Source organism: Rhineura floridana, chromosome 10 (genome assembly GCF_030035675.1).
Source record: "Rhineura floridana isolate rRhiFlo1 chromosome 10, rRhiFlo1.hap2, whole genome shotgun sequence".
Lineage (NCBI taxonomy): Eukaryota > Metazoa > Chordata > Lepidosauria > Squamata > Rhineuridae > Rhineura > Rhineura floridana.
Genome location: NC_084489.1, coordinates 5,851,186 through 5,874,342, shown reverse-complemented (window position 1 = coordinate 5,874,342; position 23,157 = coordinate 5,851,186). Strand labels below are relative to the sequence as shown.

The window sequence follows — 23,157 nt, the reverse complement described above, 5'->3', positions numbered from 1 at the left end:
GCTACAAAAGCAGGATTTCAACAGTGATATTAAGTGCCAAAATAAGGTTTACCTCTAAGGCTATTAAAATGCCCCATTTTTTTTTGCATCTTAATTGTCCCAATTGTGCCTTAATTGTTCACTTAATGGCATATCTTTGGCATTAATCTTTTCTTGCCACCAAATGTGATTCCAGACCTAACTGGTATACTGAAAGAGTAACAGAGAGGATTGTGACGTCCTTCCCCGCCTGTGACCACTAGTGATGTCTCACCACTGTCAGGCCCACCTTATGATGTGCAGCCCACCTCTGGCCACCCCCAGTCAGGAACGTCAGGTTTATTTTTACCTTTCACCGCACTAGCACAGATCTCAAAAGATCCCCCTGCTAGGCCACTCTACCCCACACTCTGTATCCCTTATAGCCTATAGACTGTGCCTTAGTCTCTGCCTGGCTATCTCGATACCTTGTGTCTATGGGTATAGGTAATTCCCAAACCCCCCTGCAGCCTCTTGCCTCTGAAGCTTACAGCTCTGGGTTTCTCTGTGGTACTGGATACAATATCTTTTCCTCCGCCGCTGCCACCATTTGATACAATTACTGTTCAGCCTTGGTTACTCTGCCATCCCCCCTGGTCTGTGTATCCCAGCTGAAGAATCAGGCTTTTAGTAAACCAAGAAATATTTATTAAGCATTAGAAATAACAAGATTACTTAAGACGTTGTTGACAAGTGTCTGGTTTCATATATGTTCTCTTATGTACTTTACTTCTTAATAATTGCCTCAGAACTCCTATTTCACTCTCTCAACAGCCACCTTATACTCTCCACACCAACCTCTCCAACACACCATCAACACACCATCACAAAACACCACCTAAACACCACCCCGATTCAACTGTCATCCTCTCGTTTATACTCCCAGCCATTCAAACGCTCAGCCAATCATCCAGCAATTCTACAGCCCATGTACTCCCCCTCCTCACTCACTCCACTTACCATATGTCTTATATTAAACCAGCACTTACCATATTTACATTACAATCAGGAACATCACAAGGATGCTAGCCTCCCGTGATAGCTTTCAAAAGCAAACATTGTATACATCTACAGTTCTCTTCAAAATGCTGAATAGCCCTGTGCAACTTTTGATCATCTGTGAGCCAATACAGCAGTGGTGAAGGTTTATTTGTCTTTCAGTCTGTTGAAAGGGAGTAAATCGTGTGCTCCCTTCCTAACCAGTATCTTTTATATATTAGTCATTCAAATAATATGCTATGCATTTGAACATTTTATTTCATTTTCTTAACAACTCTCAAGTTAAGAACTATTCAGCATAAGGAAAAGTTGAGTTAACCTACTTTTTACTATGAAATTATGAAATATTTTCACTTTAAGTGCTATTCCACCCCATAACTATAATATGTATTATATCACTTGGGCAACTGCTCTAGTCTAACACCAAAACTAGTCTCTAGAGTCAAGATTCAATGAAGAATGTAAATAAAAGTAAAAGGCTTGCTGATGTTGCCTTCCAGTGAGGTACCCAAACCTCCTGTAATGACCTTTCAGAGCATACCACAGCTTCAAGGATGGCTTTTTGGGGAGCACAGGAAGCTACTGCTGGAAGGGAGGGGCTGAAAAGCCTCTGTATGTGTGTAGTCTGTGGTGCATAGCCCTTTAGAACCTGGCCTATGAGAGGTTGGGGAGGGGGAATGAAACCTTCTTGATATTGTTATTCTGCTTTTATTTATTTCTTGATGCCAGTAATGTGAACCCCTAAAAGTTAATGAAGCATCATGTGTGGGATTCATAAAGCCTGTAAGCAAACAAAATCCTTTTTCAACACCTGTGGACATTTCATTCAGTTTTAAACCTCTAATGGCATATTCACTAAAAGGCAAAAAAACTTGTGGTTTAAGAACGTACCTACTGCCAACAAATATTTCTATCCAACTTTAAAAAGCAGGGAAATTGGGCAGCTATAGTGAATGCACCAGGGGAGCAAGAGACCTGACCTCCTCTCTGAGATATTGGACTGCCCTACAAATTTGCCAAAATGCAAACACAATTTGGGTGGGTCTTTCACAGTCCAATCCACTTCCTGTATAGTTTGGAAGAATTGAGTAACATGTGCTTCTGGCACTGGGCAGAGGGAAGGCCCCTTTTCTTTCCAAAAGGAAAACACAGTGAAGTTTTTCAGGGTTTCCCCTACTTTTTTATTCTACAGCAGGCATATGTCGTCTCCCACCCAAATTTAAACCAAAACTGGCACTGTCCGCATCCACACCAGACCTTTATTTCACTTTAGACAGTCATAGCGTCCCCCAAAGAATACTGGGAAGTGTAATTTGTGAAGAGTGCTAAGAGTTGCTAGGAGAGGCCCGATTCCCCTCACAGAGCTTCAACCAGAGCAGCTGACTTAAACCACTCTGGCCACTGGAGCTCTGTCAGGGGAATAGGAGTCTCCTAACTACTTTCAGCACCCTTCACAAACAACACTTTCCAGAATTGTTTGGGAGACACAAGGACTGTCTAAAGTGAAATAAAGGTCTGGCATGGGTGTGGCCACCTAATTAGCCAAGCCAAACAGCTGTGAGTCTGGCTTTTAGAACACTGACAGTTCTTATTGAGCATGCCCAACGCTATAACAGACTTCAATGTTAAATTTCTTAAATTAATTAAAAATCAGACAGGCCTTTTTTTAACTGCACTTTTAAACTACAGAAGATGAAGGTCAGAGTATGGGGCAAGGGCAGTAATACGATTATAGGAACTCTGTGAACATGGCTGATTTTCAATGAATTTCCACAAAATATAAGACCACTGACAGAAAAAAGTACAACAGTGGTCTGGATTTTTTTTCTTGTTTTACACTTTGAACTCTTGATTCTCTCTGACTGTTTTGTGTATCACCGTGGAAATGTAGGGTATTATTAAGCAAGCACTTCTGAGTTCAGGACTAAAAGTTTTGTAAGGTTTTGTTTTGAAATGACCTTTGGGAATCAGGAGAATGGCATGCAGGGGTATTTTCAATTTAACATTGCAGAATGTGAAAAATCCATGCTGGCTATAGTATACATTCAGTCTTGTAGCTGTATAATCTCCTGAATAGATGTCATCTCCACAGTAAACAACACAAGAACTGTGCTGTTGTGGTATTTAATTTACTGTAATCACCTTGCTTCCTATTTTATACCAACTTATAAATTTTATGCATGCTGGCATGGCTCGTGAAATCTATTTCCCCCCCAATTAGCAGTTACAATGATCCATTGCACATTCTATAGAAAGTATCATAGAACACTGCATTATGCATGCAGAAACAGTCTGAAGTATGTGGAAAGTACTATGTACAAGACTCTGTATGGAGGGTCTACTTAAAAACCAACCAGCATAACTCAGTTTGCTTGGTGTGGCAACTGCACTTATACTCAGAAAATTGTGACAATCATGGTACTATATAGTCAATGTGGGGTAGTGGATAGAGGGTTGGACTTGAACCAGGTTTCAAATCCCTACTTAATGGATGACATTGGTCAAATCCCTACTTAATGGATGACATCATCTTTCAGCCTAGCCTACCTTACAAGGCTGCTGGGAGGATAAAATCAGGGGAAACAATGCATGCTGCCAAGAGCTCCTTGGAGGAAAGGCAGCATATAAATCTAATAAAAAATAACAGATCTGGATTGCAGACAATACACACAGTTCAAACTCCCACTGCGAACAGAGGAGCCATTTTTTATGTCTCCTCTCTCACACTTAATGTATACAATGAAAGGGTACTGCCATGGGTAAATTCTAGTTCCTATTCCAGATTAAATCACTCGCAAGATGAAGCATGCAAAGGTAACCAGGTACCAGGATGATTGTAGTGAAAGTTCTTTCCTTTCCTCTGCATTCTGACATATTTCTGGCCAACAACATATACTCAGCAATAAATATACTATAATTCAATTAACAATCTCCCTTTTCGGTTTAACATGTTGTGTTATGGGCTTGTTATCTTCACTCAGGTGCCAAAATGTCAGCAAATTACTGCTTTACCTGTGGCAGGCGGTTGGACTAGATGATCTTCAAGGCTCCTTTCATTTATTTAATTCTATGTGAATGACATTCACAACATGGAATGATAGCATCAGTTGCATAGAGTCCTAGCGTCTATTTCAGTGAATGTACAAATCTAGGCCTTAGGTCTACCACTCTGCTACTGACAGCCATCTGACTATAAGAAAGTGGTGAAGATGGAACTACGAAATCAAAATGAGACATGCTCCGGTTGTACTGGTGATGGGCTGTTTATTAAGCTCAATACATTTCAGAGAACACTCCTTTCTATGAGCTAAACAAAACAAAATTTACAAACTTATGATAGTTTGAGGACAACATTGTTATCATAGATAAAACAACACATCTCCAATTATCACTTAATACTATACATTCAACAATTTCTCTTACAAAGTATACATACTAGTACATTCAAACATATTGAAAAAACATAACATATTTATGATACCTTCATCACTTCAAAACCACTTTATACTGATCTCATTCCAAATAATTTTTAAAAAGCCTTTACTATGAATATGTATGAATATCTAAGAATGCAAAAAAACCCAGCAACAAACCACTGTCTAAAACAATTGTTTGCCATGTCTCTCTGCATAAATGACTACATTCTTATAATATATTCACTAATAGGCAAAAAAACCCTTGCAGTTTAAGAACGTACCTATAGCCAACATACATTTCTATCCAACTTTAAAAAGCAGGGAAATTGGGTAGCTATATTGAATGCACCAGGGGAGCAGGTGACCTGACCTCCCTTCTGAGATATTGGACTGCCCTACAAATTTGTCAAAATGCAAACACAATTTGGGCTGGTCTTTCACAGTCCAATCCACTTCCTGTGCAGCTTGGGAGAAGTTGGTAACATGTGCCTCTGAGCATATGGTGAGTGGTGGCAACACCTGCAATCAGCCCAAATAACAGAAACAAGACATGTGCTGTGCAAATCTTGTTTCAGCAGGGAGGAAGCAACAATATGAAAACAGTTGATATAGTTCAGATAGTCACTTTAAATATCTTTGATTTACTTTCTAATTTTAGTGAAGTTTCCTATAGTAAATCTAAATCCTATAGTATAGGTCAGTAATAGGATTACAGGCACTCTGTGAACATGACTGATTTTAATGAATTTCAACAGATTATGAGAACTCTGACAGAAAAAAGTCCAAAAGTGGTCTGTTTTCCTCTCTTTTTACACTTTGAACTCTCGATTCTCTCTATTTTGTGTATCACCATGAATATTTAGAGGATTGTTAAGCAAGCGTTTCCGAGTTCAGGACTATAAGTTTTTGTTTTGAAATGAGCGTATCAGAATGGCACGGGGGTATTTTCAATTTAACATTGTAGAATGCGAAAAATCCATGCTGACTATAGTATAGAGCCACTCTTGCAGAGCTTGGAAAAGTTACTTTTTTGAACTACCACTCCCATCAGCCCCAGCCAGCATGGCCACTGGATTGGGCTGATGGGAGTTGTAGTTCAAAAAAGTAACTTTTCCAAGCTCTGGTCTTGTGGCTGTATATTATAGGAACTTTGGACAATTGTTTGTTGGTGGGTTCTTTGGGGTGCTTAGATATCTATCCATGTATATTCATAGTAAAGGCTCTTAAAAAATTATTAGGAATGGGGTGAATATTGGAGATACTTTTGTGTTTTTTTAATCTATGATAACAATGTAGTCCTCAAACTATCAGAAGTTTTTAAATTTTGTTTTGGGTAACTCCTTACGTGGAAGAATTCTTCAAAATGCATTAATCTTAATAAACAGTCCATCATCAGTAGCACCAGAGTGTGTCTCCTCTTTGTTTCATGATCTTAGTGCTTCTCCTCCCTTTTTTTCCTTGTTCACTGAAGCTGGAACTAGCCACAGGATAGGATAACATACCATAACAATATTCCCTAAATAATGCATTTGTTCAGGGTGGGGCTTGTAACAGGGTAATTTCTTGGCATTTCTAAACTTGAGGGAATATGGGAAGCCCTTAATGCAATACCATGTTCATTTGTGTTCACATTCTTGAAGCAATGTGAGATGGAGCCATATAAGGAACTAAGCTGCTCCTCTTAGTATAAAAACTGTTGTGGGTCTGCCAAATGTTTCAGTCTCATACTTTTAACTGATGAGTTAATCAGTCCAAACACACCCTAGAATAAATATCACACTATCAAATATATGGATGCCATTTTGTGGTTCCTTAATGAAGGTAACAGTTGACTAAGTAACAGACATCTCATTTATAATTTGGAAGGTCATCTTTAAATGCATGTAATCAATCAAGAAATGCAGAAAGATTATTTTTTAAAAGGATATCAGCTCTGCACATTCCTTCACAGTGGGCATTCTCCAGTTCATCTTTTAAATCTGCAAAAATATATTAATCACTTAATCACACTGATTAACTAAATTAATTGTTATAGCTGCAACCAAATTCTAGAAAAATAGCCATATCTTACTTGAGGGAAGTGAGGATGCTGAGCTGGAGTTCACAATAAAAATTGACTTTGTTTCTTTTGCCATGAATAGACATCAAGATTGGTTAAATCATTAATAATCTCAGTTGAGATTCATGCAAACTGAACACTGACTTACAAGAGTTGGGTCTGCCTTGACCAATCTACATTTAAGGGGTTGTCCACTCTAGTGACTGAACATAATTTGCCCTTGGGCTCATGACAGATATCTGTTGTTTTAGGCCCAATTAAGATATCCTTTTCTAATCTGACAAACAGTTTCTGTAAAGAGAGCATTCTTGAGTCTTGACAATCAGATTTCCACTGTAAATGAGACTAAAAAACTTCATTGTAGTTTTTATTAGAGTTGAAAAGTCAGAAGTAGCCCAAACCCTGAGATTTCAGGGGGCCAGTGATGTCATGAGAGGGACCCTAGTGATGCTATTAAGCATGATACATTAAGCATTAACCACAGTTGCTTGGAGCATACCACTCAAACAAACAAAAAATTCTATGATTGGAAATTAAGGGTATTAAGGGAAATTAAGGGTAATGAGGGTATTCTCAGGACCAGCTGAAGTGACAGGATCATTCCTTCTCACCTGCTTAGGAAACCTGGGTAGGGAACATTTAATCTAGCCTACGTGCTTCTGGCAAGAAGGATTTACGTGCCCTCAGGCTGGGCCACTCACCAGAAGGCCATTGTAGGAAAAAGGGAGCCTAGTGTTGTGGAGATGCTAGATGGGAGCACTCAGGGGTAAAGATGGAAGCCCCTGAAAGCTGCAATTCTAAACACAGTTACTAACGCATCAGCCCCATCAAATTCAACAGGACTTACTTCTGAGTAGATATGGTTTGGATTGTGCTGTTGGTACGGCTTGACTAGGGATCCTCTGCAAATATATCCATATCAAAGAGGGGTTGGCAACCCCCTACCTGGAACGCCTTGCCTGCCTTTTAACATGGCTGCTCCAAACGTCTTTACAGACTTGACCCTTCATGGCACAGAGACATTTGAGAAGTGAGTAAGAGTTAAGAAGACTCTCTACCCTGTCCTGCCTCCCATGTGGGCTGCAATAAACTCACTTTGATAGCCAACTCAATTCCAGTGAGTAATAATGGACTGAGAGAAACACACATGGTTTGGTCTACCTACAGAGGCAGTAGTTTTGGAACAGCAGCAATAGAAGCCACACTTCCCAGTATGTGAATTACCAAACCATATGCAAATAACAAGGTGCATCATCAGTGGGTTTAAGCGGTTGAGCTGAGTGCATGGAAAAACTGTTGTTTCTTCTATGGATGTAAGGGAGTATGGTCAGAGGTAAATGAAATGCAAATAGAAAATGAAAAAGAAAAGTCAGTGATGATTTCCTAAATGCAATACCATACCAACCACAAGAAGATTCCTATGAGTAAGACAGAAAACTCGGCATCCCACAACCAGTTAGGGTTCTTAACCAAAAACCAAAACTAAAAAAACCTGGCAGTCAGTTAGCCAAGGTCACTGAAATCCCCATGCAGCACAAGCTGACCAGGGGCTGCAGTTAGTGCAGAATATTGCAGCAGTATTGCTGACATTAGTGAGGTCCTGTCAGCGCACAATACCTCTGCTCAGAAATATGCACTGGTTGCCGATTTGCTACCAGGCCATGTTCAAGGTGTGCTTTTCATGTTACAGGTTCTACATAGTACTTGTTCCATGTGGATTGTACATCGCCCCATTATGCTTCCCATGTATAACCACCAAGATAGCTGTTACTCTGTCTAGGGTTTCTGGAGCACTCACAGATACTGTCTAAAGGTAGCATGAGAAAGATTTCCTTATATATTTATCTTTCCATACATCCTCATCGTCATCCTCATCACCATTACTAGCCGCCCTTCACCAGCAAGTCCCAGGGTGCGTTACAACATTTTAAAATTCAATATTATAAACAATACAAACAAATCACAATCACAGGAATAGGGCACCTCTGTAAGCAGCACCTTGAGAGAGAGATATTGGTTTCCAAACTTTCTGCCCTCAAGAAATCCTTCCCACATCAATTTCTCTACCAAGGAACTCATGCCTGTCTGAACTTCAGGATGCTACAAAGGTTCTACATTTCACACTCTGGTTAGATCAGGTCCACTTGCCAGGCTTCACTGCTTGATCTCACCATTATTCTGCATGTGTCGTGTGTAGGCTGAAATATGCCCAACTCTCGTACACTAGTTCATTGCAAGAGTTGGTCAGTACTTTTGGGCTCTCCTAGCTGTGTTTCAGAGAAGATCATTCACCATTACTGTATCTTCTTACTGAAGAATGTCTGATAAGCCTCCAAAGAACTGCAAGATTCCCTAGTTAGGAATACACTGCTCTGGACAAAAGCTTAACTAAACCCTACTTTCTTGGTCATAATGTAATTCACTTCAATGGGAGCTGCAGTTCTAACAAATATAACAGCATATGAGATAAATAAACATTTAGCCTGACCAGAAATTTTCTTCAGGTTCAGTCTTATGCCTGGTGTTTTTCTGTTGCCCCACCCTACAGGAATTCATAAACACATGAATGCATTCACATGTCACAGTAATCCACAGTTAATGGTCTATTGTGAACTTTTACATGACTCCTGCTTCACTCCTCCTGTATCGCAAGCAGGAGGAACAAACCACAATCCTTGGCATAGTGCTAACTATGAACCAGGGATTGTGGCTAGTTTTGCTCTAAATAATCTCAATATGCTCTCTCTGCATGAAGTTCCCATCAGCCTTGCGCATCATTGCTATGCAGTTACATAGGCTCCTAAGATTAATCACACTGCTGGTTTATTATTTATTGATATTTAACAATGTTTTATTGATGGAGTCTCTGTTTTTACTGATATATTTCTGTGTATAATGTTGTATGTATATTCTTTTTATGACGTTATGGTATTTTATGTAAACCGCTTAGGGATTTTGTATATTAGGTGGTATACAAATATTATTTAAAAATATATATATGAAGCCAAGATTTCTTCCTCGTTTGTCAGCAATAGTTTGAGCAAAACAAACCACAATGCCCAGGTGGGAGTAATAATAAGCCAGGGATCATCACTGGCTACTTCTGGTACTAGAGAGGAGGAGACATGTGGGACCAATCTCTGCATTCACAGTGAACAATTAACTATGGTTTACTATGATGTGCAAATTGAGCCTTTTTCAACCCAAAGACAAAAGATCACCATGAATTCTGAGGGTGATTTCACACATTGTTAAGTTGAATAGTTTTATATGTGTGTGCAACTAAAATGTAATAGGGGCATACACCATACCATGAGCATCATAAGCAAGCATGAGTGCCAGTGGGTGCCAGCCCACTAATGGGAATATGGCAGGACAGTTGCATTATTTTTTAAAATGGAAAAAAATCTCTACTACCCTAATTAATTTGAGGCATCTTTGCAATCAGTGAAATGGTTTTTAACTATCAGCTAAGCCTTGCAGATTGGTAGTTATTTATTTAACATAGGGTTTTTTTTATGTTGCCCTTCAATTACATCCCCCTGTGATGATCCTTTCCTGATACAACAAAAACAAAAGCAAAAAAGAAGAAAAGAGATGATAAAACTATTGCAGTTGTTAAGAACTCTGTTTCAAAGATGTGTGCGACTGCATATGAGTAACAAGCAAGGAGGTAGTATGAAGTGTACATACTGTACAGTATAGCTGATGTGATAAATCAGAAGGAAGTAGAGGTTTTATTCAAACATGTTTTAGCTTGCTTTAGTTTGGTATTATCCTGGTGTATTAGCATTTAAAAAGTGGACACATCTACTGCACAGTGCAACAACGAATCAGTCCCAGAGGCAGAAACTGCTAAATGAGTGAGAGGCAGTGAGAACCAAGTTCAGATGGATGCCTTGTAGTATTTATTTATAACTAATCTCCCTGATTTAAACAATATATCTTCCTTAACTGTGCTAAGTGGCATCTGGGATGAGATGTAAATGCTGCAACATTGAATTTGGGATATAAAATCAAGTATTTAAAGATAATGAAATCTATAAGCAATAATCAGGGAAAAACGAGGTTCCCAAGAAATGTATATTTGGTATCTGAAAGATATAGCCTAGCATTGGCAATGACTATTATTAGGAGATGAGGAGAACTCCAGAGGTTTATACTATTTCAGCTACAGCAGTGGTGCCCAAACCTTTTCCCCACAAACCTCTTGAAAATTGCTGAGGGTCTTAGCAGACCACTTAATGATTTTTCTGCCTGTTATAGCAATTGTACAGTAGGGCCCTGCTTATATGGCAGGTTAGGGACCAGGCCCGCGCTGTAAAGCGGAAATCGCCATAAAGCGGAACCCATTGACTATACTGTAATGGGTTGCGTCGCGCGAAAATGCCGCAAAATGCCACAAAATCGGCTTTAAAACGGGGAATTTCCCCTAATTGAAAGCCGCCGCATCAGCGGAACACTGGAAAACGGAATGCCGTAAAGCGGGGCCCTACGTGCTGTGCAAGATGCTGAATTATATGGAATTCAAATTGTGATACAATAAAATAAAATATATAGGAAATAAAAGGAATAAAATTCATTTAAAAACCAATATACACATTTAATGTGTTGGACGTGCTGACTCTAGTCTGCCGGGTGGCAGGTTTCGCAACACTGGAATAGAGTAATGCGGGATAAGGAAATAAAAATAATAACTTGTGGGATTGGTTGACTACTGTCACATGCTGTAACTGTACTGTATAAAAGAGCTTGCACATAGTGCCTCAGTGCAGTCTCTCCTGGATGTTTCTGGGAGGCTGACCCTGCATATGCTTGTAAAGAACAAAGGCTTACATTTTTGTTCCAGGCCTGTGTCTTCCAATTTCTTCAAGGACCCCCAGCAAAAGATCCCATAGGAGGAGAACAAATTCTCCATCAGTCATATCCATGTTCAGAAAACCTCACAGTAGTTTGGTCAATGCAAAGCTTCTATGGGAATTTCTTACATGGAAGTAAATGGAAACCACACTGGGCACCTGGTAAGCAGTATTAGCTCGCTTGACAAATGCAAAACTTACAAAATACCGACTACTATAGCAACTTTCATTCTTATATCAATTGATACTGTTGCAGAAGCTACCAGTACTTCGGTCAATTTCCTAGAATGGTAGAATGGGTTGATTCGTTAAAAAATTACTTGAAGGTTTTTGAATAAGCAGTTACATTTTTTTCGCTTTTTAAAAACATCAGAGAGCTCTGTGTTCCAGTAGTAATTATTATGTAAAGCAAAGATGTCAGACACAAAGCCCAAGAACCTTACCAGTGTGGTTTTAAACTCTACCATGACAAATTCAGGGCTAACTCATCCATGATTGGTAGGGTGCTGAAATCTGACACCCATGATGCACATGCACCATGCCGTTTTTATTTTGTTTCATTTACTTAGACCATTTGTACCCTATACTTCAAAAAGACCCTCCGTGGCGCAGAGTGGTAAGCGGTGGTAACGCAGCCGAAGCTCTGCTCACAGCCGGAGTTTGATTCCAACAGAAGGAGGAAGTCGAATCTCCGGTAAAAGGGGTCGAGGTCCACTCAGCCTTCCATCCATCGGTGGTCGGTATAATGAGTACCCAGCATATGCTGGGGGGTAAAGAAAGGCTGGGGAAGGAACTGGCAATCCCACCCCATATATACGGTCTGCCTGGTAAATGTCGCAAGACGTCACCCTAAGAGTCGGAAACGACTCGCACTACAAGTGCGGGGACACCTTTACCTTTACCCTATACTTCAGTCTTTGGCAGATGCTGAGCAGGAGATGCTGAGTGGTAGGCGTTCACTCCCACTCCGAAGGGAGAAGTAAAACTATCAGCCATTAGTGCTTAACTCTGCCTGCCAGACTTGAACACAAATTATAAAAGGCTAGGTAGCTCTCCATGAAATAGAAGCTGCTACATGAGACGTTTTAGTAACTATGTGTCCATCATATGATATAGTGATCTCTCTCTCTCTCTCGTGTGTGTGTGTGTGTGTGTGTGTGTGTACACTGAACTCTGAGCTGCCTGGGCCCCGATTTTACATATGTTTATTCAGAAATAAGTCCCCACTCAGTTCAGGGGTTAAGTATGCAGAGGAATGCAGCTTGGAAATAAGGAGTCTGGTCTTGTAGATGTAGGTTGCCCAAAATCTTTGACAGTGTAACAATATTTGCAGGAAATAAATATGAAAATTCTTTTTCTTTCTTTCTTTCAGCTGCCTGTTGCCATCTTGAATCTGCAAGATTCTATTTTTTTTAAAAAAAAACCTTTTAAAACACATTGCTTTATATCAAAACGATTTTTAAAAAAGTTCTATTGTAGGCTGTTTACTGCAGTGATAAGGTGAATCTGTTCCATTTTTGGATCTACCAGCAGTGGCCAGCATGATGGGGTGGTGACACAACACTGGACTCCCAACAGCAGTGTCACTGCCATTAATGAAACATTTAAATGTAATTAAGAAAAAAATCTATTTTAAAAACTCCAAGTCTGAATGAAGATACCCCAAAATGGCAGCTACACTTAAACAGTACTAAGCATATGTACTTCTTTCTGAATCTCTCTTTAATATACAGTGCCTTGCAGAAGTAATCAGAGTAATCAAAAAAAGTAATCAGCTGCAATTTTCAAAGAGCGCCACAGATTCTCAATCGGATTGAGATCAGGACTTTGACTGGGCAACTGTAGGACATTCACCTTTTTGTTCTTGAGCCACTCCAATGTTGCTTTGTCCTTGTGCTTGGGATCGTTGTCCTGCTGAAAAGTGAATTTCCTCCCAAGCTTCAGTTTCTGAGTGGAGTGAAGCAGGTTCTCTTGCAGTATTTCCCTTTATTTTGCTCCATCCATTCTTCCTTAGATTTTATCGATGCCCAGTCCCTGCTGATGAGAAGCATCCCCACAGCATGATGCCGCCACTGAAGAACAGTGACACCCTTCACTGTAGGGATAGTGTGTCTTGAGGCATGGGCAATGTTAGGTTTGCACCACACATTAAAAAACTCTATCTTTGTCTCATCTGACCACAAAACCTTTTCCCACATCGTAGTTGGGGCACTCTTATGCTTTCTGGCAAACTCCAGAAGTCCTTTCAGATGGTACTTTTTGAGTAACAGCTTCTTTTTTGCCACCCTCCCATACAGGCTAGTGTTACACAGAGCTCTTGATATGGTTGACTGAGGCACCATTATTCCACTCACAGCCACTGAATTCTGTAGCTGCTTCCAAGTGATTGTTTGCCTCTCTGTGGCTTCTCTCACAAGTCTCCATCTTGTCTGAGAGCTGTTTTGAGGGACAGCCTTTTCTTGGCAGTGCCTGGGTGGTGTGATGTAGCTTCCACTTCCTGATTATTGATCCAACTGTGCTCACTAGGATATCCAAACACTTGGATATTATTTTGTACGCTTTTCCTAATCTATGCATTTGTATTACATTCTCTCTCACTTCTGTAGAATGCTCTTTGGTCTTTATTTTCCTTCAGATCCACAGCCTGACCAAAGATCCTTCAACAGTGTGGGGTTTTTCCTGACAATATGACAGCATCTTTAATTGTTGACAGGTGGAGGCCAATGGGAAGGTAATTGTGTCCTCGATGGGGCAATTTCTTTCCTCTGTGTAAACTGGGAGCTTCCACAGCACAGGGGTTGAATACTTATGCAAGCAACATGTTTCAGTTTTTTATGTTTCTTACAGACATTTCCCAACACAAAACCAATCTCACCTTACAATACTTGATTTTGAGTTTCAGTGTTTCAAAATAAAATGTCATACAGAACGAAATTACAATGTATCATTTGTAATTCAGTAATATGAGAGCATTGGTCAGGGGTCTGCTTACTTTTGCAAGGCACTGTATTTATTTAAGGAAATGTGGTACCTTATGAACTAGTTCATACATTTGCCAGGCAGAGATTCTCCTTGTGTGATGGAGGAGCGCACATATGCTCTTTGTTTCCCAACATGCAGATAATGTACCAAGTGAGAGGATGCAGGACACAGAGGCTCAGTCCATATAATCTCCCCCTCACTCCTTCTTGAGGGGTGAAAGTCACACACGTGCAGTGCATCCTCTCCCACACAATATGAGAAGTATCGTGTCCACTAAGTGATAAGGCTGCAAACCTGTGCACACTTACTTGGGAGAAAGCCTAGTTGAACACAGTGGAACTTGCTACCGAGTACACAAGCACAGCATTGTGCTGTGAGTGTATCCACTGGGACTAAGGCTCACATCCCATAAATTCATGAATTGTGACTTAAGGATCAATAATTGAAGAAGGAGAGGCTACCCAGGGCACCTACCACACCATGGAGACTCTCCACCATGTGAAGACTCTTCATGCTACGACTAGCCAGTCTTTGGAGCTTATACCTGCACAGGAGACAGTAAAGAGGCCCAATCACAGGACTAAGCTCAACTATAGGAAACTTCTGCCCCCTGCCACTTAGTACTGGAGTGAGCAACATTAGAAATCATCTGTCTTTTAAAGATGTGTTGCCACTGTGCCAACCATGGTTCATATATTCAGGTGGGGAGCAGAAATAACAGGGCTACCTGCTGGTAACCTCCACTGTGAACAGTTCTGTCTGTGTTAACACCTGACTGTTCAGGTGAGTAAATTTTCCCCTCCTCCCCCCAAGAAAAAGGAAAAGAAAGGGAGGATCAAGCAAACCCGATCCTACAGTTCTCCCAATGGAGGGCTGTAGAAAGTGGAGTCCCTCAAGGATTGGTATTGGGACCTGTACTTTTCAACTTGTTCATTAATGACCTAGAATTAGGAGTGAGCAGTGAAGTGGCCAAGTTTGCTGATGACACTAAATTGTTCAGGGTTGTTAAAACAAAAAGGGATTGCGAAGAGCTCCAAAAAGACCTCTCCAAACTGAGTGAATGGGTGGAAATATGGCAAATGCAATTCAATATAAACAAGTGTAAAATTATGCATATTGGAGCAAAAAATCTTCATTTCACATATACGCTCATGGGGTCTGAACTGGCGGTGACCGACCAGGAGAGAGACCTCGGGGTTGTAGTGGACAGCACGATGAAAATGTCGACCCAGTGTGCGGCAGCTGTGAAAAAGGTAAATTCCATGCTAGCAATAATTAGGAAAGGTATTGAAAATAAAACAGCCGATATCATAATGCCATTGTATAAATCTATGGTGCGGCCGCATTTGGAATACTGTGTACAGTTCTGGTCGCCTCATCTCAAAAAGGATATTATAGAGTTGGAAAAGGTTCAGAAGAGGGCAACCAGAATGATCAAGGGGATGGAGCGACTCCCTTACGAGGAAAGGTTGCAGCATTTGGGGCTTTTTAGTTTAGAGAAAAGGCGGGTCAGAGGAGACATGATAGAAGTATATAAAATTATGCATGGCCTTGAGAAAGTGGATAGAGAAAAGTTCTTCTTCCTCTCTCATAATACTAGAACTCGTGGACATTCAAAGAAGCTGAATGTTGGAAGATTCAGGACAGACAAAAGGAAGTACTTCTTTACTCAGCGCATAGTTAAACTATGGAATTTGCTCCCACAAGATGCAGTAATGGCCACCAGCTTGGATGGCTTTAAAAGAAGATTAGACAAATTCATGGAGGACAGGGCTATCAATGGCTACTAGCTGTGATGGCTGTGCTCTGCCACCCTAGTCAGAGGCAGCATGCTTCTGAAAACCAGTTGCCGGAAGCCTCAGGAGGAGAGAGTGTTCTTGCACTCGGGTCCTGCTTGCGGGCTTCCCCCAGGCACCTGGTTGGCCACTGTGAGAACAGGATGCTGGACTAGATGGGCCACTGGCCTGATCCAGCAGGCTCTTCTTATGTTCTTATGTTCTTATGTAAACCAGACCTCTGTGTGATCAGGCATTCATGCAGATAACTCAATTTACAATCAAAGCTATCTATGTGGTGGGAAGGGGAGCAAATGCTCCAGTAAACTTCATAACTTAATTTTTACCAGTGAAAAAAGTTTAAAATCAAAACTACTACTTCATGGAAGATTCCTGTGCTATGAACTCAAAATTTTACATATGCTAAATGAGAGATCAAGCAGACTAAAAGTTCCAGACAGAATGACATATGATGTCTGGGCACTAGGCAGTGAGCCAAGTCAGAGCTGATTTATACCCTTGATTTGGGAAAATGAAAACCCACATTAGATTAACTTTTTTTTTTTTTGCTAGGTTTGTGCCAGATGTATTCTCAAAATACTGAAATATTAACTCATACAGCATCAGGGACTGCGAAAGAAATACCCTAGAGGTCCTTAAAAAGAGCAGTAAATATAAAGGTATAATTTCATGTGATTTTTTTAAAAAAGATGAAAAGACAAGACATTGTTCCTATATGTGCCTGCATTAAGTACCACACTCCACTACGATTTGGAACAAGGCGCTACCCAGCTTGAGAGCCATGGCAATTTTGATGAAAGTTCTCTTAAATATGTCAGGAATGTTATTAAAGTTCCTTGAACTCCTCTAGAGATGTATTATGATTTCATATATGCATGGCAGAGTGCTGACCACTCAATCTCCTTTCTGTCAGATGCAAGTTGAGAAAGAATAAAAAATTACTCTGGACACCCAGGAGTAATTTTATAAAAGCACAGGTAATAAAATAATAAATTTGTGGGTGTTTTCAGCTTTGCCATTTTGTACCATGTCACACACCACATTCATACCTGACTTCTTACTCATCACTATTTAATCACCACATAATATATTTCTTTCAAACTTAATTAACCTTTCTAAAGCAAACTCTGGCCTTGGGACCTTTCTACGCATTTTCAAAGGCATTGGGAATATTAGCAATATTGTTCCATGGGAAAATTTTCCCTCATATTTAATGACATGTAAGAGTGTGTACAAGGAGACAAACATTGCTTCTTAATAAACAAGGTTTAAAGCATGTAGCATACAAGCTAAATTAACAGTAAGAGTTCAGTTCTAAGCACATTCAGTAGGTCTCATTTATTTCGAAAGGAAATAATTTCCAAATATGTGTGCATAAGACTGCAGCGGGCATAAGGGGCCTTTTCAACGTATAGGAATGTTCTTAGCACACAAATAGCAGCATGTATCATATATTATCCACTAATAGGCAAAAAACCTTGCGGTTTAAGAACATACCTATAGCCAACATATATTCCTATCAGATATATCTATATTAAAAAGCAGGGAAATTGGGCAGCTATAGTGAATGCACCAGGGGAGCATGAGACCTGACCTCCTCTCTGAGATATTGGACTGCCCTACAAATTGGTCAAAATGCAAACACCATTTGGGTTGGTCTTTCACAGTCCAATCCACTTCCTGTGTAGCTTGGAAGAATTTGGTAACATGTGCCTCTGAGCATATGGTGAGTGGTGGCAACACTTGCCATCTCCAAAGATGGATAATTATATTTTTGTATGTTTGTTGGTGTTCTCACTTTGCTTCTTTCCTGTGTTACTAATGTTTCTACAGAGAATCTAATCTAAAAAAATTTATTTCCCTCATTATTCATCCTAGAAATCTGTGTCAAATTTATTTTTATTAATTTCAACGCCTTTTTATTGGTCAATGTCATATGATGGTGAAGACAGCCTTTTGTATTTCAAATTGTTGGTTATGCTCTATTCTTATTTTGAGTGCATTAACAGTTGAATCTGAAACTGCAGTTTGATGTAAAATCAGGCGGATTACAATATGTTGCTACTTCAGCAGTGACTCTAACTGTTGGAAACAAGAGGATGCATTTCAGCCTGCTATGTTTCAACCACTTCATTTAAGGCAAGGTGGGCGTGGTCAATTAAAAACATACAGCACACCTAGCATTTTGCTAGAATATATTTCACCTTCCACTGTTTTATCTTGTGCAAATTGAGACACTCCTGAGGTTCACTGAAGACTACTCTGCAGAAGGCAGTGCCATTATTCCACAGTTATGTTTGGAGGTTTTTTAGTGTAAATTTTCCAAAGTGTTGCTATACTTCACATATTCACAAAAAAAGAGAAAAAGAAAATGAGTTCCTATAGGAAACTTCATTAAAATTGCAAAGGAAATCAGACATATTTAAAGTGACCATCTGAACTATATCAACTGTCTTCATAATGTTGCTTCCTCCCTGCTAAAACAAGATCAGCACAGGACATGTCTTCTTTCTATTCTTTGGGCTGAGTGCAGGTGTTGCCACCACTCACCATATGCTCAGAGGCACATGTTACCAAATTCTTCCAAGCTATACAGGAAGTGGATTGGACTGTGAAAGACCAACCCACATGGTGTTTGCATTTTGACCAATTTGTATGGCAGTCCAATATCTCAGAGAGGAGGTCAGGTCTCCTGCTCCCCTGGTGCATTCACTATAGCTGCCCAATTTCCCTGCTTTTTAAAGTTTGATAGAAATATCTGTGGGCTATAGGTACGTTCTTAAACCGCAAGGTTTTTTGCCTCTTAGTGAATTTCTCTGCTTTTTAATCCGGGAGGTAAGAAATGAGATCCTGTGCAAGTTTGATGAGTATGGATTGACTATTTGCATGCTTATTGAGTTCAGTGGGATTTACTCCTGTGCAATCATGCTTAGGATAGGTAAAACTGACCGTGGGGGAGGGAAGGAGGGCTGGAGTGGGCAGGGGAGGAGGAAGAAGGAAGGGGGAGGGGAGGAGGAAGGGAGAGGAGAGGAGAAGGAGGGGACAGGCAAGTCAGATCATTTGCATGGTTACTGAGTTCATTGGGATTTACTCCTATGCAATCATGGTTATGATAGGTAAAATTGACCATGGGGGAGGAGGAGGGAGAGGAGCAGATTGGAGGGGAGCAAAGGAAGGGGAAGGGGAGGGCAGGTTTGATCATTTGCATGCTTATAGAGTTCAGTGGTATTTACTCCTTTGCAATCATGCTTAAGATAGGTAAAACTGACCATGGGGAGGAGGAGGGAGAAGGGGAAGGAAGGGATTGGAAGGGGATGGGGATAGGGACGGATGAGCAAGGGAAGGGGGAGGGAAGGGGCAAGAGGGAGGGGATAGGAGGGCAGAGAAGGGAGGGTGGGTTTGATCATTTGCATAATTTTTTCATTCAATGGGATTTATTTCTGTGCAATCATGTTTGGAAATGGACTGCCTTCAAGTTGATCCCCACCTATGGCGATCCTTTGAGTAGGGTTTCATGGTAAATGGTATTCAGAGGTGGTTTCACCATTGCCTTCCTCTGACGCTGAGAGGCAGTGATTGTCCTAAGGTCACCCAGTCAGCTTCATGGCTGTGTGGGGATTTGAACCCTGGTCTTGCAGGTCATTGGCCAACACTGAGCCGAGGGAGAGGCAGAGAGGGGGAGGAGATTGGGTGGGTGGGCACTGGGCAGAGGGGAAGCCCCTTTCCTTTCCAAAAGGAAAACTTTGTGAACAGTATCATTGCTTTTCAGCATTTCCCACACCTTTTTATTCTACAGCAGGCACATGTAGCCTCCCACCTACCCAAATTTAAACCGAAGCTGTCCCTGGCCACATCCACACCAGGCCTTTATTTCACTTTGGACAGTCATGGCTTCTCGCAAAGAATCCTGGGAAGTGTAGTTAGTGAAGGGTGCTGAGAGTTGCTAGGAGATGCCCTGTTCCCTCACAGACCTTCAATAAGAGCAGCTGACTGTTAAACCACTCTGGCCACTGGAGCTATGTCAGTGGAATAGGAGTCTTCTCTCAGCACACTTCACAAACTACGCTTCCCAGGATTCTTTGGGCGAACCTATGACTGTCTCAAGTAAAATCAAAGTCTGGTGTGTGTGTGGCCCCCTGATTAGGCAAGCCCAGCAGCTGTGAGTCTGGTTTTTAGAACACTGACAGTTGGTTCTTACTGAGCATGCCCGACACTATCTTAGGGTTCCAGCCAAAATTTCTTAAATTAATTAAAAATCAACCAGACATTTTTTTTAATGTTTAAACTGCAGAAGATGAAGTTCAGCATATGGGGCAAGGTCAGTAATAGAAATCCAGGTACTCTGTGAACAAGGCTGATTTTTAATGAATTTCAACAGATTATGAGAACTCTGGCAGAAAAAAGTCCAAAAAGGTTCTGGGTTCCCCCCCTCTTTTTAGACTATGAACTTTCTATTCTCTCTGACTGTTTTGTGTATCGCCATAAATATTTAGAGGGTTGTTAAGCAAGCGTTTCTGAGTTCAGGACTTAAGGTTTGTAAGGTTTTGTTTTGAAATGAGCTTATGGGAAGCATCAGAATGAGATGCGGGGTATTTTCAATTTAACACTGTGGAATGTGAAAAATCCACACTGGCTATAGTATACAGCCACTCTCATGGCTGTATAATAAGTGGGCTGCCTGTTACTCATACATTGCTACAGCCATTGGCTGCGCAACTGTGATGACATGGAATGCTCACAACCTATCTGTTCATGGCTGATATAATGTAGTGCAGCTCAGTGAGGGAAATAAGGCAACTAATGAAGTTGGGGGAGGAAGTTCAGAAAGAGTGTGGGGTAGAAACAGGCAACTGGCATTCCAGGAACTCAATCCACATCCCAGGAGTTTCCTATCTGATCCATAGCATAGCCTCTGAGAAGGGTTCCCTCATACACTATTTAGGCAAAGTGCTCTCTCTCTCTCTTTCCCAATGTAACTAGTTGGGATATTTTGGCAAAACCTCATTTTCTTATGTTTACTCTAGGAAAGATGTAAAGGACTCTGACCTTCCCAAGTATGAAGAGCCACAGAGGGGGCCCATTCTCAGCATTATCTCCCAACACAAAAGCCATACTCTTCACAGGACCTCTTCACACTTCTTCAAGCCATTGTTCTTCAACCTTGGGTCCCCAGATGTTTTTGGACTACAACTCCCATCATCCCCAGACAGCATGGTCAATGGTCAGGGATTATGGGAGTTATTGTCTATCAACATCTGGGAACCCAAGGTTGAAGAACACTGCTTCAAACAACAAGATACTTTCAGTGAGCTGTACCACAGCAGTATTTATGGAAAAGATGAACCTAGCACTTGGGTATGCTAAATAAATTTAAGGGACAATCTCATCCCTATTTTTTTTTCAGTTAAAAAACATAGCCAATTGCTTAGTAACCAAGCATGGTCCTCTTTGATAAACTACCAGATTTTTGTCTTTACTGACAGGAAAATCATACAGAAAACATGGAGCAAATCGGACAGAATTTTTATGAATGTGTATATGTCATCTAATCTAATTGGGGAGGAATCTGATATCAGAAATCCCAATTGAAATCTGGAGATGGTTATGGAAACACACCCTTCAAACTAAACACTGGCATCAGTTTAAAAGAAAACTTTCATAAGTTTATTTTAGGTGGCATTTGATTTCCTCTAGACTCAATCACACTTGTGTATAATGGAGATGCAAAGCACCAAATTGCGATGTATTGCATATATTCTGGTCCTGCCCCACAATAAGAACTTTCTGGACAACTATACTGAAGTGAGAGCATAACAGGATACAATTTGTCACTGGTGCTACAGGGACGTGTAAGAGATCTAATTTTTCCAGAAGACAGGGAAATTGCAACATATTAACTGCTGCCCATCTGGCAATTAGTTATAATTGGAGAAGAATAAATGATCCAACATGGGAATATTAGATAACAAGAATATGGGAAATAGTTCAAATAATAAAGTTGACTAATACAGTTGGAAAGGGAGATGGCTTCACAACCAATTTATTGAGAAATGGAGTCTTTTAATCATATACTGGTGTACTAAAATGCAAGAAAATACCCTTATAGACTGCTGGGAACTTTGTGATGCATATAAAGGAGGAGGAGGAGGAGATCCATTATCAAGCAATTTTGAAAAATGCTTACTACATATATGTAAGTCATTATACTTTTCTATCTGTCGTTCCTTACTGATAATGTCATGTTCTGAAATTAAATTTAAAAAAATAAAAACAAACCAGTTTTGTCTGAGACAGGCAGACGAGTGATGTGGAAAGGGAAGCAAAATAGTACTGAAATTCCAGGTCTCAGCTTTTTCTAAAGAACTTGCTGCCAATTTAATCTGATTTGAGATCAGATGGAAATCAGAAAGCAACAACCTTTGTTCAAGACCAAGAGAACTCACGAAGCATGGTGGGTCCTTTCACTCACTCACTGAAAAGTTTAGAAACATAGATTAATATTAATCTCTTGACCTGGCCATATAATAGGAATGCAGACCCAGTTATTTGTAAACGAGCAACAGAACTTTGCTTTATATAAAGGAAAGCTATTTCCACGCAAGTTTTAAAGAACACCAACATTCTCCAAAAATCCATAGCATAGTCCCCAAACCAAATCAAACACCAAGCCTATTATTCTACAAGCTTATAAAAGCAACATTTGAAAAGATGTCATGTGTGATTAGAAATGAGGTCTTATCCTACACACTGCTATGCTAACAGTTGATAACAGGGTAGTCCAGAGTATGTCAGCATCAGAGGCTGCAGCTTGTGGGCATAATCTAGTTTCCCCCCTCATGAAGACATTCGCCTGAGCAGCCCTAATGTTAAATACATTACAAATGTATACCCTTTGTTGTTGTTGCTATGTGCCTTCAAGTCGACTACGACTTATGGCGACCCTATGAATCGGTGACCTCCAACAGCATCTGTCGTGAACCACCCTGTTCAGATCTTGTAAATTCATGTCTGTGGCTTCCTTTATCAAT

The 23,157-nt window shown here is 40.4% G+C and overlaps 1 protein-coding gene across 9 annotated transcripts in view; it reads right to left on the bottom strand.

The window, feature by feature from the left end:
* Positions 1 to 23,157, bottom strand: part of TPK1 (thiamin pyrophosphokinase 1) — a 443,206-nt gene that overhangs the window by 256,232 nt on the left and 163,817 nt on the right. The window lies entirely within an intron of this gene.